At 40.0% G+C, this 15,373-nt stretch overlaps 1 pseudogene; it reads left to right on the top strand.

The window, feature by feature from the left end:
• On the top strand, positions 13,059-13,914 carry LOC110255779 (annotated as a pseudogene).

The following is a 15,373-nucleotide window of genomic DNA, read 5'->3' as shown; positions in this document are numbered from 1 at the left end:
TGTGTGTGCTGATCCCAGACCTGTCCATCCCCACCCCAACCTGTTCCCTTTGGTAACCATAATTTTGTATTCTTTTTCTTTTTGCTTTTTAGGGCTGTACATGTGACATATGGACGTTCCTGGCCAGGGGCTGAATCAGAGCTGCACCTTCCAGCCTATGCCACAGCTCATGGCAACAATGGATCCTAAACTCACTCAGTGAGGCCAGGGATCAAACCTGCATCTTCATGAATACTTGTTGGGTTCATTACTGTTGAGCTACAGTGGGAACTCTCCATAATCTTGTTTTCAAAGTTAGTGGACCTGTTTCTCTTCTGCAAATAAGTTCGTTTTTATCTTTTTTTTTTTTTTTAAGATTCCACACATAAGTGATATCATATGATGTTTGTCTTTCACTGTCTAGCTTCACTTAGTAAGATAACCCCTAGGTCCATCCAGGTTGCTGCAAATGGCAGCAACATAGAAATTTTGAAGGGACACAAACATTCAGTCTCTAGCATCCTTCGTATCATCAGTGATTAGGAGAGGGGTCGGTACTTAGGAGGTGCTAGTGAACATTTAATGAATGAATAAACAGTCTTGAAAGCAGCCCACTCCTGGGATCTTATAATTGTTTTTTCAAACACCATTGCTTACTGCATCCTCCTGCCTTATCCTAAATAGCCACTCTCCCACGGATCTCTCAGATATATAAAAATTTAATGTTATGCGATTTGTTCTGTTGCCCTATTCAATTTATTTAAATATGGTTTAGAAAGCTGGATAATGGAATAAAGTGTATAATAAATAGATGATTGAATTACTTAAAATATAGTTATTGTGCCTTTTCCTGTAAAACAATCCCCGTTTATGAACAGAATTCTGTCATGGCATTTTTAGGGAGGAGAAAATTTGACTTAAATTATTTCATCTTAGAGAAAGTTTTCTTTGGACCTGAGCCGTGGTAAAGACATAGGTACCTTTTTGTACTTTGCGCCATCTACATGTGTGTGAGTGTGTGTGTGTGTGTGTGTGTGTGTGTGTGTGTGTGTTTTAGAAGCTGAGGCAGTTACACAGTGGAGGGTATAGTCTCTGCCTGACCCATGTAGCATGTGCTTAATTCAAATTTTCTGATAAAGAAAAAAATGCTTCACTAGCGGATGCCCTTCATTTAAAACTGAGAACGTGGTCATTGTTAGAACATAATCAGAGCAAAGAGAAAATATTATTTATGACCAGCTGAATTAGGCACAAAATTTGTTTACTACTTTTATGCGACACTTTCCCTCTTTTTCTTGGAAGTGTTTGTGCAATGAGTTTTACACATGTATATAACAAAATGACGAGTTCTCCATAGACAGGAGTCGATCAGTTTAGCTTAAAAGCATATGGCAATTTACATACAAACTGCTTTAGGTCTGGAATAATAAAAATGTCAGTAGCAACAGGAAATGTTAAAACATGGTGATATTTTTATACCATGTAAATTTACTGTCCCATTAAAATTAAAGTTATAAAGGAATATGATTGACACCGCACAGTTGCCAAAGAGACTGGGTAACACCGCTGGAATCATACCTCCGCTTTCAGGCTGAGGGCTGTTTTATGGGTAAGTCTTTTGACTGCCGCCATGCTGTAATCCCATATTAAGCCTGCCCAGAAAGCATGAAGAATGTTCTGGATGTATCGACTTGTGTGTAAACAAGTTTTCTTCTCTGTCTTCCTCAGAGGAAGGGGGGTGAAATATTGGTCGGTTTCTCCATTCTAGTTGCTGCCCTCTGTGGAGATTATTATGGTTTGGTGCTTCTGAGATCCTGAAAGAGAGCTTGTTTTCAGATCACTTTCCCGGGTTATACAAGCCTACAAGGTCCTTAGTGAATGAAAACTGAAGAGACTTACATTGGCCTCTTCAAATGGAATAAAATAGACTCGGCAAGAAAGGAAACAGGGAAAGGAGACAGGTCTGAACAAAGGACGTGCCACAGAGACAGTAGATCTTGTATGATTTACTCAAGGCTCATGTTTTTATTCCCTCTAAATTTTGAAGGAGGTGAAAGATATGTGTGAACACCGAGGAGTATATATAAAAACAAATGTGTGCATAAAATTTTGTATCTAAACCATCTGAAATAACTCAAGTCTGTCAGCTGGATTCCCTTGAAAAAAGAATTGATGGGGAGAAATTCTTTAAAGTAGTTATAGGCTCTTTGGGGATCAGAGAATGAATTTCGACTTGTGTTTAGAGACTACATTAATATGAGCAGTACAAAGATCTAGATAACATAGCCCAACCATAAAAAAGCAGATAAAACCAGGAGAATGGAAAATTTTCTATCAGCTCAAAACTTGCACAGGGATCAACAGGGAGTCGTTCTGCTGGGCTTTTCAAGCACAGAGGTGTCTGCTGGTCTTTCTTGATGAAATGCTGAGATGGGAGGTAAATTGGGGGCATTTCACGCCTTTGGAGCAGACAGATAGGTGTCTAGTCCTACCAGCACTAATTATAAATAACGCTCTCCTGGAGTGGCTCTGTTCTCAGGCCTCTGCAGTTAGACACTATGCCGCCCCTCCCAGCCCAACGATGGGCATTTCAGAGTCTGCACCTCACTGCTAGGAGATGAGATTCTTCAGAAGGCCTGCAAGAAGTGAATTCCTTCCAGCAGCCCTCACTCTGGTTTATAGCCCTTTTGCCAAAATGAGGTAAAAGAGGTAGTAACAGGGTCAGGTCAACCCAAACCAAAAGTCCTTCCTGCTTATGATGTTTTCTAAAACTGGCTTCTAAAACCCTCTCTATGGAAACATTCAAAACTGATCTGAACATCTCCTGTCTCCACAGAGTAGAGTCAAGATAACTAGCTTTCATATCCCCCATGGTTATACAAGGTAGTGTTACTGTTACCATTTAAAAGAGAAGGAGCTCCCTTTGTGGCTCAGTGGGCTAAGAACCTGAAGTTGTCTCTGTGAGGATGCAGGTTCCATCCCTGGCCTCGCTCAGTGGGTTAAGGATCTGGCATTGCTGCAAGCTACAGTGTGGGTCGCAGATGCTGCTCCGATCCAGTGTTGTAGTGTCTGTGGCATAGGCGGCCTGCGGCTGCAGCTCAGCTCTAAACCCTAGCCCAGGAACTTCCACATGGTGCAGGTACAGTCATAAAAAGAAAAAAAAAAAAAAGAGAGAGAGAGAGAGAGAAGAAAAAAAACTTGAGGGTGAGAGATACCGAGTAATTAGCCCATGTGGTATAGCACTGTATGAATCCAGGAATTAACTTGCTCCCAAACGGAAACAGTAATGTCAACACTATGCTCAATAAATATTTGTGATATAAATTGATAAGTGGGATAGTTTCAAGTCCATTGTGGTTAGCATATAAGTAATATTTTGCTTTTGCCCAGTAGTAGAAGCATCTTCAGAAATGATGGAAATCATTTATTACCACCAAGAATATTGCTGATAACAAATCACATTCCTTCATAATAAACTGGCACTTTAAAATTAGAAAGGCACTTTACAAAGAGAGGTTTTATCTGTATTACCTACTTAGTTCTTACAAGAATTTTATGAGGTAAATAAACACTATTGTCTCTATTTTATAAAGCAATGGAGGCTTATGACTTGACAGTATCTGTCCACTGCCAGTAATTTTTTGAACTGTAAGAAATCAGGATCTTCTGGAGTTCCCGTCGTGGTGCAGTGGAAAGGAATCCAACTAGTATCCATGAGGATGAGGGTTCGATCACTGGCCTTGCTCAGTGGGTTAAGGATCCAGCATTTCAGTGAGCTGTGGTGTAGGTCTCAGATGAGGCTCGGATCCCGTGTTGCTGTGGGCTGTGGCTGTGGCCATCAGCTGTAGCTCCAATTCAACCCTTAGCCTGGGAACTTCCATATGCTATGGGTGCAGCCCTAAAAAGCAAAAAAAATTGCATATCATGACTGTCCGTCAACACAGCACAACAGGAAAGAATTTGTTCTGGGCTGCCTCTCCCCTGCTCTTCCTAGAATGTCCAGATTATGTCTGCATGTGTGGCATCCCCTGAAGCTGCAGGGCAGGAAGTGAGCAGCATATACGTGGGGCTGAGGCAAGGTTGCTGTCAGGTTGCTTCTGTGTGAGACTGGCTGGGACCCACAATGAAACCATCACTGCAGCAGGAGCTGAACTGAGAGACAGGTAGGACAAGAGATTTGGGAGTTATATATTAGGTTCAATACAGACACAGTAACAAATAAACAACCACAAAAATAAATTAAATATCCAAAAAAAGTCAAGAAGCATTACAAAAGGAACAAATGGAAATAAAAAAGATGGTAACATGTCCAACTATGTCAATAATACAATGATGAAAAATAGATTAAATATACTAGTTAAAGATAGGGATGATCAGATTGGATTAAAATATTCTAGTTTACATCTAAAATATAAATGCATGGAGTTTCTGCTGTTGTGCAATGGGTTAAGGACTTGGCTTTCCCACAGTTGTGGCATAGGTTGCAGCTGTGTCTTGGATTCAGTCCCTGGCCTGGAAACTTCCATATGGCATGGAGTAGCCAAAAAGGAAAAAATAATATAAATGCATAGAATGGCCTAAAGCATAAAAGAACATGATACCAAGTCAATGCCAACCAAAATAAGGGTGGTGTGGATATATTATCAGGCAAAAGAAGCTTTAAGACAAACAGCATAATTGGGAATGTAAAAGGTCACTAAATAATGATAAAAAACTGAAATTTTCAGGAAGATACAAAAACTCTAAACTTGTATGTCTCTAATAAAATCTTAAACATATAATACAAGAATTGATAAAACTAGAGGAAAGTAAGTCTACAAGCAATGATGAAAATTTTATTACACCTGTCTCGTCGCATTCAAGAGAAAAATATTTAATAAAGATGTAGAAATTTGCACAACAATTTGGTCTAATAGAACTCTGCATCAAACTCCTAAGGAATACACATTCTTTTTAAGTACACATAGAACCTTTACAGAAAATGGCTATGAACTAGGTTAAAAAGTGAGTCTCAATAAATTTCAAAAAATTAGTTTTATATACACTGACTTCTACATCTCCCAGATCCTCAGAAGTTCTGGAGCTTTCTGTTAAATGTTTGAGCAGCAATAATCCGTGGGTTAACTCCACGTGGAGAGACTCTGATAAGTGCCCATGTGGGTATACAGCCTTGGCTGGTGTGTTGGGAAAGGGGGTGAATAGGCTTGGTTGCAAGTGGAATTATGAGGTGATGAACTACGTCCAAATGATGCCTTGAATACAAAGATTAAACACTTGCAGAAAATGCAAGGAAACCAGCAGCTAGACAAGAGCTGCATAGAATTCAGTTAATCAGCAGCTTCTAGTAAGGGTGGTTACCAGAAATCTAGCTGAACCAAGGTGAGGAGATGTTTAGTTTATTAGAGAGGAATGAAAAATTTTTAGGTGTTGAACTATGTCAGAGGAGGTCAGATTATGTGAGTTAATGCGAAACTAACCAACTCTGCAATGGCTGTTTCATGCTGTGTCTACAATTTAAGGCCATTTTTTCCAGGTATATGCTATGTGTAGAGCCACATACAATTTTAATTTTCTGGATAATATCCTCATTTTGATTCTTTTCCTATCTTTTCTTGTTGCTCAATCTGCACAGTTGATGGCAGTCTCTTAATTCCTACTGCTTACGTTTGAGTTATTAACCTAGATGATATGAAATTGGATGGACATTTGTATGTAAAATCATTTGATTTTTCTTCCTTTAAGAATGGTTGATAATTCTGAGGACAGGGAATATATTAAGTGTTGCTTAGGCACTAAACTTTACTACTGACATTACCTATTAAGTATCTCTAAAGGAAATAATAAAATAGCAGCTTTTTAGAGCCCATTTGTGACTCATAAAATATGGGTTAAAACCTCCCATTTTATTGCGCTTTTACTTCTGTAATTATTACTGTAAGTGATAGAACAGTGCCGGGCAATCAAGAAATCAACGCTGTCAACTATGCTTGAAAGACTATGAAAGTCTGAAGAACAGCCTGATAAAATTAAAGAACCCCAAACAGATCAAATGAAGAGGGGACAAAAACAAAGACCGAACTTCAAATACAGTAAAGCAATCAAAATAACACTAAAATCAGAGATCTGCAGAACTCTGAGTCCGTATAAACCTGCTCATCCCTGATTCGGCACCCAAGGATGATCCCAGGAGCTTTGCTCAATGTCTCCACATCTTAATGTGCTCATTCAGTACATGGGGCATTATAATGGTATATAATGAATTTTGTGTTTTATGGGGGCTAAGTGAATAGATGTATATAAATATATTAACACCAGTTCTGGCATAAAGCAGATGTCAGTAAATGTTAGCTAATATTAATTAATACCATTATTATTATGATTATTATTAATAATAATTGTGTCTTATACGTGGCCCCTTAAGTTGTACTGTGATGTGTCTGAAGTGGTGTTTATTTTTATTTGTCTTTTTAGGACTGAACCGGAGGCATATGGAGGTCCCCTGGCTAAGGGCCACTGGCCTACGCCACAGCCACAGCACTGAGGGATCCGAGCTGCGTCTGCAACCTACACCATAGCTACCTGGCAACCCCTCCTTAACCGGCTGAGCAAGGCCAGGGATTGAACCCGCATCCTCATGATTACTGGTTGGATTCGTTAACCACTGAGCCATGACAGGAACTCCCTGATGTAGTCTTTATGCTCTTTTATCTGTAGCTAATTTTTTTTTTCCTACCCTGATATGTGGTTGAACTAGTAATCACAGTTGACTTACCGTAAAAAGCCTATTCTCACTTGCTTTTGTTGCGAGAGGATGCTATTCAAATGCCCAGTATCTGGGCAAAAGTAAAGAACAATAAAACATTTAAAAATCAGTATTTTATCTAACCAGCTTTTTGCCACCACTGAGTAACATTATTTTTATAGCTTTATTGAGGTATAATTGAGAAAAACTACTGATCTCCTTTGTGTCACTATAGTTTCATTTACATTATACACTATTATATAAATGAAATAGTATGATTATACTCTTTTTTGGTCTGGCTTCTTTCAGCATAATTATTTTGAATTGGTATATAGCAATAGCTTATTCCTTCTTATTTCTGAAGAAATTCATTTCTTTTTATTCCTGGTACTAATCTATTGTATGGGCATAGCCCAACTTACTTATCCATTCATCAGTTGTCGATGGACGTTTGGGTTGTTTCCAGTTTTAGCTGATACAGATAAAGCTGTTATGAACATTTCTATGCTAGTTTTTGGGTACACATATACTTTCATTTCTCTTAGGTGAATACTTAAGAGTAGAATTGCTGAGTTGTATGGTAGGTGTATGTTTAACTTTTAAAAAACTGTCACACTCTTCCAAATTGATTGCATAATTTTATATTCCGAGTATATTAAAGTTCCAGGAGCTGCCCATCCTCACCAACACACTTGGTGTGGAGAGTCTTTTAGCCATTCTAGTGGCAAAGCAGTGAGATCTCATTGTGGTTTTCATGTGCATTTCACTAACGATTGATATTGGGCATCTTTTGATGTGCTTATTTGTCATCATATCTCCTTTGATTATATACCTTTTCAAATTTTTTACCCATTTAAAAAAGTGAGTTGTCTTCTAATTGAATTTTAAGAATTCTTCGTATAATCTAGATCCTTTTTTTATATTCATGCTTTGCAAATGTTTATTCCCAGCCTAAAGTTTGTCTTTCATTTTTAGTGTCTTTTGAAGAAAAATATTTTAATTTTGATAACATCCAACTTTTTATTTTATTTTATTTTATTTTATTTTTTTGTCTTTTTGCTATTTCTTGGGCCGCTCCCGCTGCATATGGAGTTTCCCAGGCTAGGGGTCTAATCGGAGCTGCAGCTGCCAGCCTATGCCAGAGCCACAGCAACTCGGGATCCGAGCCGCGTCTGCAACCTACACCACAGCCCACGGCAACGCCGGATCGTTAACCCACTGAGCAAGGGCAGGGATCGAACCCGCAACCTCAATGGTTCCTAGTCGGATTCGTTAACCACTGCGCCACGACGGGAACTCCTATTTTATCTTATAGTTTGTGATTTGTGTGTGTGTGTGTCCTATTTTAGAACTCTCTCTTAAACCTAGGGTCACTAAGAATTTTTCTGTTTTCTTCTAGAATTTTTGTAATTTTAACCATTACATTTAGGTCAATGGTTCATTTTGAAATAAATTTTGTACGACCAATCATTGCTTAGCAAAATTTGAAAAGAGTCTTAGAGGAAAGATATATAGATCAGTGGATGAATTGTTAAGGTGTCAGTTCACCCCAAATTGATCCCAATAAGAATCCCAGTAGTCTTTTTTGGTAAAAATTGAAAAGGTAATTTTAAAATTTATATGGAAAAGACCTAAAGTAGCCAAAACAACTGTAAAAAGAACAAATTTGGAAGTCTTAGGCTACCTTATATCAAGACTTCCTGTAAAGCTGTGATAATCAAGAAAATGTGAAATTGATCTATAGATAAGCAAATACATTAATGGAACAGAATAGGAATACAGAAATAAACCCACACACATATGGTCAATTGATTTTCACCAAGTGTGCCAAGGCAGTTTAATGAGGAGGAAAAGATAATGTTTTCAACAAATGATGCTGGAACAATTGGATATTTGTATGCAATGAAATGAACCTTGACATTGTAGACGTTTTAATGAGTCATTGAGGTGTTTTAATGGATCTAACCATTATCTAATAAGATATCATGGTTTGAAAAGCTTTTCAGATAATAAATAATTAGAAATAAATGGTTTAATTTCAAAAGTTTAAAAATTTGAATTATCGCCAGCCAGCCAACTGAGAAAAATTCGTGTAAATGATCATATAAATTTCAATCAATATTGACAAATATAATTCATCACTTTCTGGTGTGTATTCTATAAAAATATGAAGAAAACTCAATATAGTTCCAACATATGGAAAATGAACACAGCTAAATAGAGTCACATTCTCTATCATTCTGTACACATAGGCAAACCAATTGATCAATGCATCTTTTAAAAGATTGAATGGAGGGCAAAATTAGGATGTTTTGTGAACAGCCTGCTAGATCAGTAAAACAAAACTTTTTTGTATCATTATATTTACTTCTTTTATGTCCAGAGGGAGCCTGTAGTAGCAAGGAGAAAGCTGAGAAAAGAAAGTGAAAGATTTAGCAGTTGAAAAAAATTTGTGATCAGTTCTCTCAGTACTATTTGTATTTAACTCTCCATTCTCTGGCTGTTGTCACTGCCTCATGACAAAATGACAAAAACAACTTGTTTTCCTTCTGTGTCTTTTTCCCATTTAAACCACATGCAGATTTGTAAGAGTCCTTGCTGCTTTCCAGGCCAGTAGATGGCATTCTTATTCTTGTTTTTATCTCTAATGGGCTTAGACATGATAAATGTAATACTGTGTGCTGGACTTAAACATTCCGTTCTGGTTCCTACAGTGCAGGATGAACCATTTCTTGTGCACTTGGAACAGAGAGGAGCACACTCAAGAGAAGGATAAATCCACAGTGCTTGGAAAAGCTGAGATGTGTCCAAAGACCGGTAGTTTCTTTGTTTTTTATTTGCTGAGTCTAGTGATAGTAGGAGTTTTTGGTGAGGGATAGACTGAAACTTGGCCATTCAAACTATCTTCATCTCTGCAGAGCAGCATGGTTACTTGTAGGTTAACTCCACCACTTCTGGGTGATGATGGCTCTGGCTTTCAGGCTGTCTCTGCTTCTTGCTCCCCTATGTGGAGCAGCTTCTGGACACTTGGGAACATTGACCTTGTGGCAACAGGATTGGGTTCTGGGTCTGCATGCCAGTCTTGTTGGATGTTCCCTGTTCACCCAGTGGCTTGGTCCTGACAACTCTGCTGCCCTGATGTATTCCCTTGGCAGAGCCAGGGTTCCTCCTCTAGCTCTGCAGGTGCTGAAATCTGCTGATCTCAGCCACGGCCTCCATTTGGCCCTGGCTTCAACCATCCACCAAATAGCCTCTGCTTTGGGGGTCACTGTACCCTCAGTAGGGAAACCTCTGGCCAACCTCCTCACTTGCTCTGGGCAGTGATGTGGCTCCCTCACTGAAAGCATCTGTCAATGTCTGCATCCCTTCCACACCCTCCAAATCAAGCCACCAGAATCTCAGGGCCACCATTTCTGGCCTTCTTCCTATGTGTGCCCCACTGCCAATTCTATTCTTCCGTGATACCATGTTCTGGGTACAGGCATGGTGGAAAATGGCATCTCCCCAGGATTCCCAGAGGGAAATAGGTGGAGAGGTCCCCGCCTTTAGCTCAACTTTCCATCTCTGGGATGGCTACACACTCACCAGATCTTCAGGGCCTCTTCTCAAACCTTCTTTCTTCAAATTTTTGTCCTCAGAAAGGGAACATTTTACCTGTTCCTAGAAAGTGAAATTCTTCCCATTGATGTTTGTTGAAAACTTCCCTTAATATTTTTCTTACCATACAATGTTTATGATCTCTCCCCAGTCTGCAGGTCACAGGTTTGGCAATATCCAGCAAAATGAGCCTGTTGTTTGTATACTTTCAGATAATCCCCACATCTATGCTGTGGGATTTCTTGGTACAAGCGTCTCCATTATTGATAGATCTGGGGACACCAAGTTGCCCAGGCATTTTTTTGAGAACGGAATTGCACTATACTGTCTTCTATTCCTGTCTTTTTGCCCTTTTATCTATTGAACTATTTTCTCATGGATTTGAATTGATGTATTTCTGATATGATTAGGGTTATCAACAGCCAGAGATGCCAAGTGATTCACAAAGAGTCTCAGAGTGGAAACTAGGTAGATTGAGACCTCTAATCTTCTGTCTAGAACTTTCTTGGGCCATAAAATTACGGTCTCATTAATTAATCCATTGCTTTTTTATTTGGAAGCCAGTGTCCAAATAATAATTATTTTTTTTTTTTTTTTTTTTTTTTTTTTGTCTTTTTGCCATTTCTTGGGCCGCTCCCGCGGCATATGGAGGTTCCCAGGCTAGGGGTCAAATCGGAGCTGTAGCTGCCAGCCTACGCCAGAGCCACAGCAACGCAGGATCCGAGCCGCGTCTGCGACCTACACCACAGCTCACGGCAACGCCGGAACCTTGACCCACTGAGCAAGGGCAGGGATCGAACCCGCAACCTCATGGTTCCTAGTCGGATTCGTTAACCACTGCGCCACGAAGGGAACTCCCCAAATAATAATTATTTTTTATTATTGCTGATGTAAATTGGTTCAGGAAGGCCTGATTGTGCCTGAGTGAAGTGACACATTGAATTTCTAAATCTGCAAACCTGTAAGATGGGGACCTCGCTAAAGTTACAGCCACCTTAGGAGGCAGAGCCTAAGGAACACTTTCAACTATACCCATATTTCCCCTTCAGACCCAAGGCGCTATGGCTTTCCTTGGTTTCTTATTCCATGTTTATCCATTCTTGTAGTCATGCTTTGTTTACTGTATTGTCTGTGTATAAATGTATATATAAAATAATATGAACATAAATAATATATATAATATATATTTTAATGCAAGCGTTTTAGATTTCAAAATGCATTTTGGAACACTCCATCTTGCCTGGAACCAGATAATAAAGTGAATCGAACATGTAAAGCAAAAGCAGAAACCATTTTATCTTCTTCTCTTAATGTAGCAAATTTTGTTTAAGGGGAAGGAAATTAGCATTTCCTATGCAACATTAGAAAAAAAAATTCCTATGTCAAGAGCAAATTTTATGATCCAATTCCCCCAATTTGAGTTGTTCTGATCTGCCTAACTGTTATCCTTTTTAAATCAAGAAAATAACGTGAGGGGTAATGGTTGAGTTGTGAATGATAAACTCTGTGTGTGTATTAGGGAGAGAACGCAATTGACTTAACTAGGTGTGCAGCCCTGTGCACATTTGTGTCTGAGGTCCAAATCGAGCCCTTAACAGGCAAGATTCTTTAATATAAATGAGAAATAGGCTTTATCCTGCCATAATGACCTGCAGCCTCTCAGACATGGCTCTCCACAGACCGATCAGTCCACAAAAAGGTTGGCCAGCTCACTGAAGCCATTATCTTTTATTTATGCAGATCAGATTGTGACAATCCTTGGAATTTTTTGTTTTATCTTTTTTTTTTTTAAATCCTCTTGATATGGTTCTTTCTTTCTGCTTCTGTATAGGCAGCTCCCCAAACAACCATTTTCATGACTTCCCAAGTCATTGAATGAAAATATTAGAGTATAATTTGGTTAGCTTGTATTACTCCATGAAGAAAAGAAAACTGTTTTAATTTTGGAAACTACTAGATAAAGGAAGAGGAAAAAAAAATTCCTTAATTTTTTAAACCACACAGGGAGTCATCTAGTGTGCTGACACACTCACCAGCACCAAATCCCAATAGTTTACACTTTCATTATTTAATACGCCCTCTGGAGTTTTGGATGTGGCTCAGAAAAAAAAAAAATTTAAACAAATTTCTTACATATGACCCTAATTTCAATGGATGTGTTCTAAAAAACCTTAGCTTTCTTCCTTTACATTTCCCATTAGTCAATATTAGTTACATATTCATAAATGAGAATTTAAATAACATACATCTTGTAAAAAAAAATACCAGGGTAAAAAAAATACTTTTTTTTAAAGTGGGTATGCTTCCAGTAATCTTCCCCTCTTGGGGAGTAGGGGGGATGTTTAATGGTAGAAGTTGAAAGAAAACGAGAATGTTACTTCTGACTGTGGCACTTGGGTCTCCATTGCATCTTACATTTTTTTTTTTTTTCCTGTGGTGCTGTTCTTTTTAGCTTTTATCCGAGCCAAAAAGCAAGGCAAGAAGCCCACTGAGAGATCAGACAACCACCGTAGTAGGAAGGATTTTCCCGCCTGATTTGGGGTTGTGCTGAATTCCGCTGAACTCGGGATTTTTATTCCTCCGTTTAACCCACGAGCATTTTATTGAATGTTAACTGTTACAGTTCAGTTACTCTGCTAGGTGTTATGGCAGATGCAAGAAAGACTCAAATATGATCCTTGCCTTTATTCATTCACTTGATACAAATTTGCTATCCTTGTTTGCCCCATTGCCTGGGAGAATGAAGACCATTGTCAGCAGTCACTGTCGACATTCCAGAAAATGTTGACATCACTCTAAAAGGACACACAGTCATCGCGAAGGGCCCCAGAGGCACTCTGAGGAGGGACTTCAACCACATCAATGTAGAACTCAGGCTCCTTGAAGAGAAAAAAGAGGCTCCGGGTTGACAGACGGTGGGGAAATAGAAAGAAACTGGCTATTGTTCGCATCGTCCGTGGTTATGTACAGAATATGGTCAAGGGTGGTACACCGGGCTTCCGTTACAAGATGCGGTCTGTGTACGCTCACTTCCCCGTCAATGTCATTATTCAGGAGAGTGGCTTTCTTGTTGAAATCTGAAATTTTGGGGCTGATACATACATCTACAGGGTTTGGATGCGGCCAGGGGTTGCTTGTTCAGTCAGTATCAAGCCCTTGAAGATGAGCTGATTCTAGAAGGAAACGGCATTGGACTGGTATCAAATTCAGCTGCTTGGATTCAGCAAGCCACGGCAGTTAAGAACAAGGGTATCAGGAGTTCCCGTGGTGGCTCAGTGGTTAACGACTCCGACTAGGAACCACGAGGTTGAGGGTTCGATACCTGGCCTTTCTCAGTGGGTTAAGGATCTGGCGTTGCCATGAGCCGTGGTGTAGGTTGCAGATGTGGCTCGGATCCCACGTTGCTGTGGCTCTGGCATGGGCTTGGCGGCTGCAGCTCCGATTGGATCCCTAGCCTGGGAACCTCCATGTGCTGCAGGTGCGGCCCTAGAAAAGGCACAAAGACAAAAAAAAAAAAAAAAAAAAAGAACAAGGATATCAGAAAATTTTTGGATGGTATCTATGTTTCTGAAAAAGTTCAGCAGACTGATGACTAAGATCTGAGTTGTTCAGCTAGAGACAACGAGATGCCAGATGATTCCTCAGACTCATTTGTGATGTTTTATGATAGAATAGAAAGTCTATTGACTTAAGAAATTTTTTTGCTATCTGCTGGCCTAACAACAAAGAACCAGACCCTGTGATCTTTACAGTCTAGTGGGAAAGACAATCTGAATAAGAAGCAGGCTCAGCTGTATGGGCTACTGTTAAAGTAGAAGTAATGGGTGTTATGGGAGCACAACACGCAGGATGCTAACCTGGTGCGTATGTGCAAAGGTCAGCAAAGGTCTCCCTGAAGTGATAAAGTTTATGTTGAGACCAGAAGCATGAGACCAAGTTAGATGCTGGGGACGGTGGGAGAAGGAGGGTGTCCCGAGAAGATAGGACTCGGCTGTGTGAGGCTGAGTTGAGAGGTGTGTGGGAGGAACCAAAAGAAAGCTCAAAACCAGGTAAGACTCAGTTCCTTTTTCTCATTCAGATCATGAATTTCAAGGGCTGCTCTTAAGTGGACATGAGTGGCTGCCTTCAGTGATGGGAAGAGATGAGCTGCATTAGGAGCAACGTGCCATGTGCAATGCCCATCACCCTGGGAGGAGTGGGCAAGACCCTGAGAAGCAGAGGCGGGGGAGGGGAAAGAGTTCACAAAGTACATTGTTTGGGATGAAGGTAAGATAAAGAACCAGCAACCCATAAAATATTAATTGATGATAAGAGGAAAATGTCTCTCCACAACCAAGGAATAATCGAGCTCCCGAGAGTGGCCATGGATTGTATTTCAGGCTCCTTATCAGCCATTATCAACAACTTGCCAGGAAGCCAGGAATGCATTTGTAGCGCTGGTTGAAGGCAAGGAGTTAAAAGCAGGGGATGAGGGGCAGGAAAGTTTCTTTAGAGAAAGAAGAGATGGGACTAAATTGGTGAATCAGGCAGGGAGAATGTGTTAGACGGCCTGGGCTCTGTGAGGATAAGGGGGTAGGAAGACATTAGCTACAGGCTGTGTCACCTTGTGACTATCTGACAGCCATCCCCAACCAAGGATGGAGGCCTTGCGATCTCCTCAGTGTGAAGTCTGTCGTAGTCTCCTCTGTGGTCACCCAGAAGCCACGACTCCTGTCCCTAAGGGGAAATTGCAGTATCAGTAGGAAGAAATAAGGTTGGGATGGGGAGTGCAATGGAGCAGGATAGTCCTCAAGGGATATTACCCAAGTTTCCTCAGGGAAAGGACAGTTTTTTCTTACAAAAGTCATGGACTATCGCCCTAAATTGCATTGCAGTCATGAGAAGTTTCTCATCAGTATGGTTAAGGCATTGATTTATCTATTCCTTTTTTAAAAAAAATATACATTGGGGAGTTCCTGTTGTGGTGCAATAGAACGGATCGACTAGTATCCATTAGGATGCATGTTCAATCCCTGGCCTCATTCAGTGGGTTGGGGATCCCGTTTTGCCATGAGC

This window comes from Sus scrofa, chromosome 11, assembly GCF_000003025.6.
Source record: "Sus scrofa isolate TJ Tabasco breed Duroc chromosome 11, Sscrofa11.1, whole genome shotgun sequence".
Taxonomy (NCBI): Eukaryota; Metazoa; Chordata; class Mammalia; order Artiodactyla; family Suidae; genus Sus; species Sus scrofa.
Note: the sequence above shows the minus strand (reverse complement) of the source record. Positions and strands in the feature narration are given on the sequence as shown.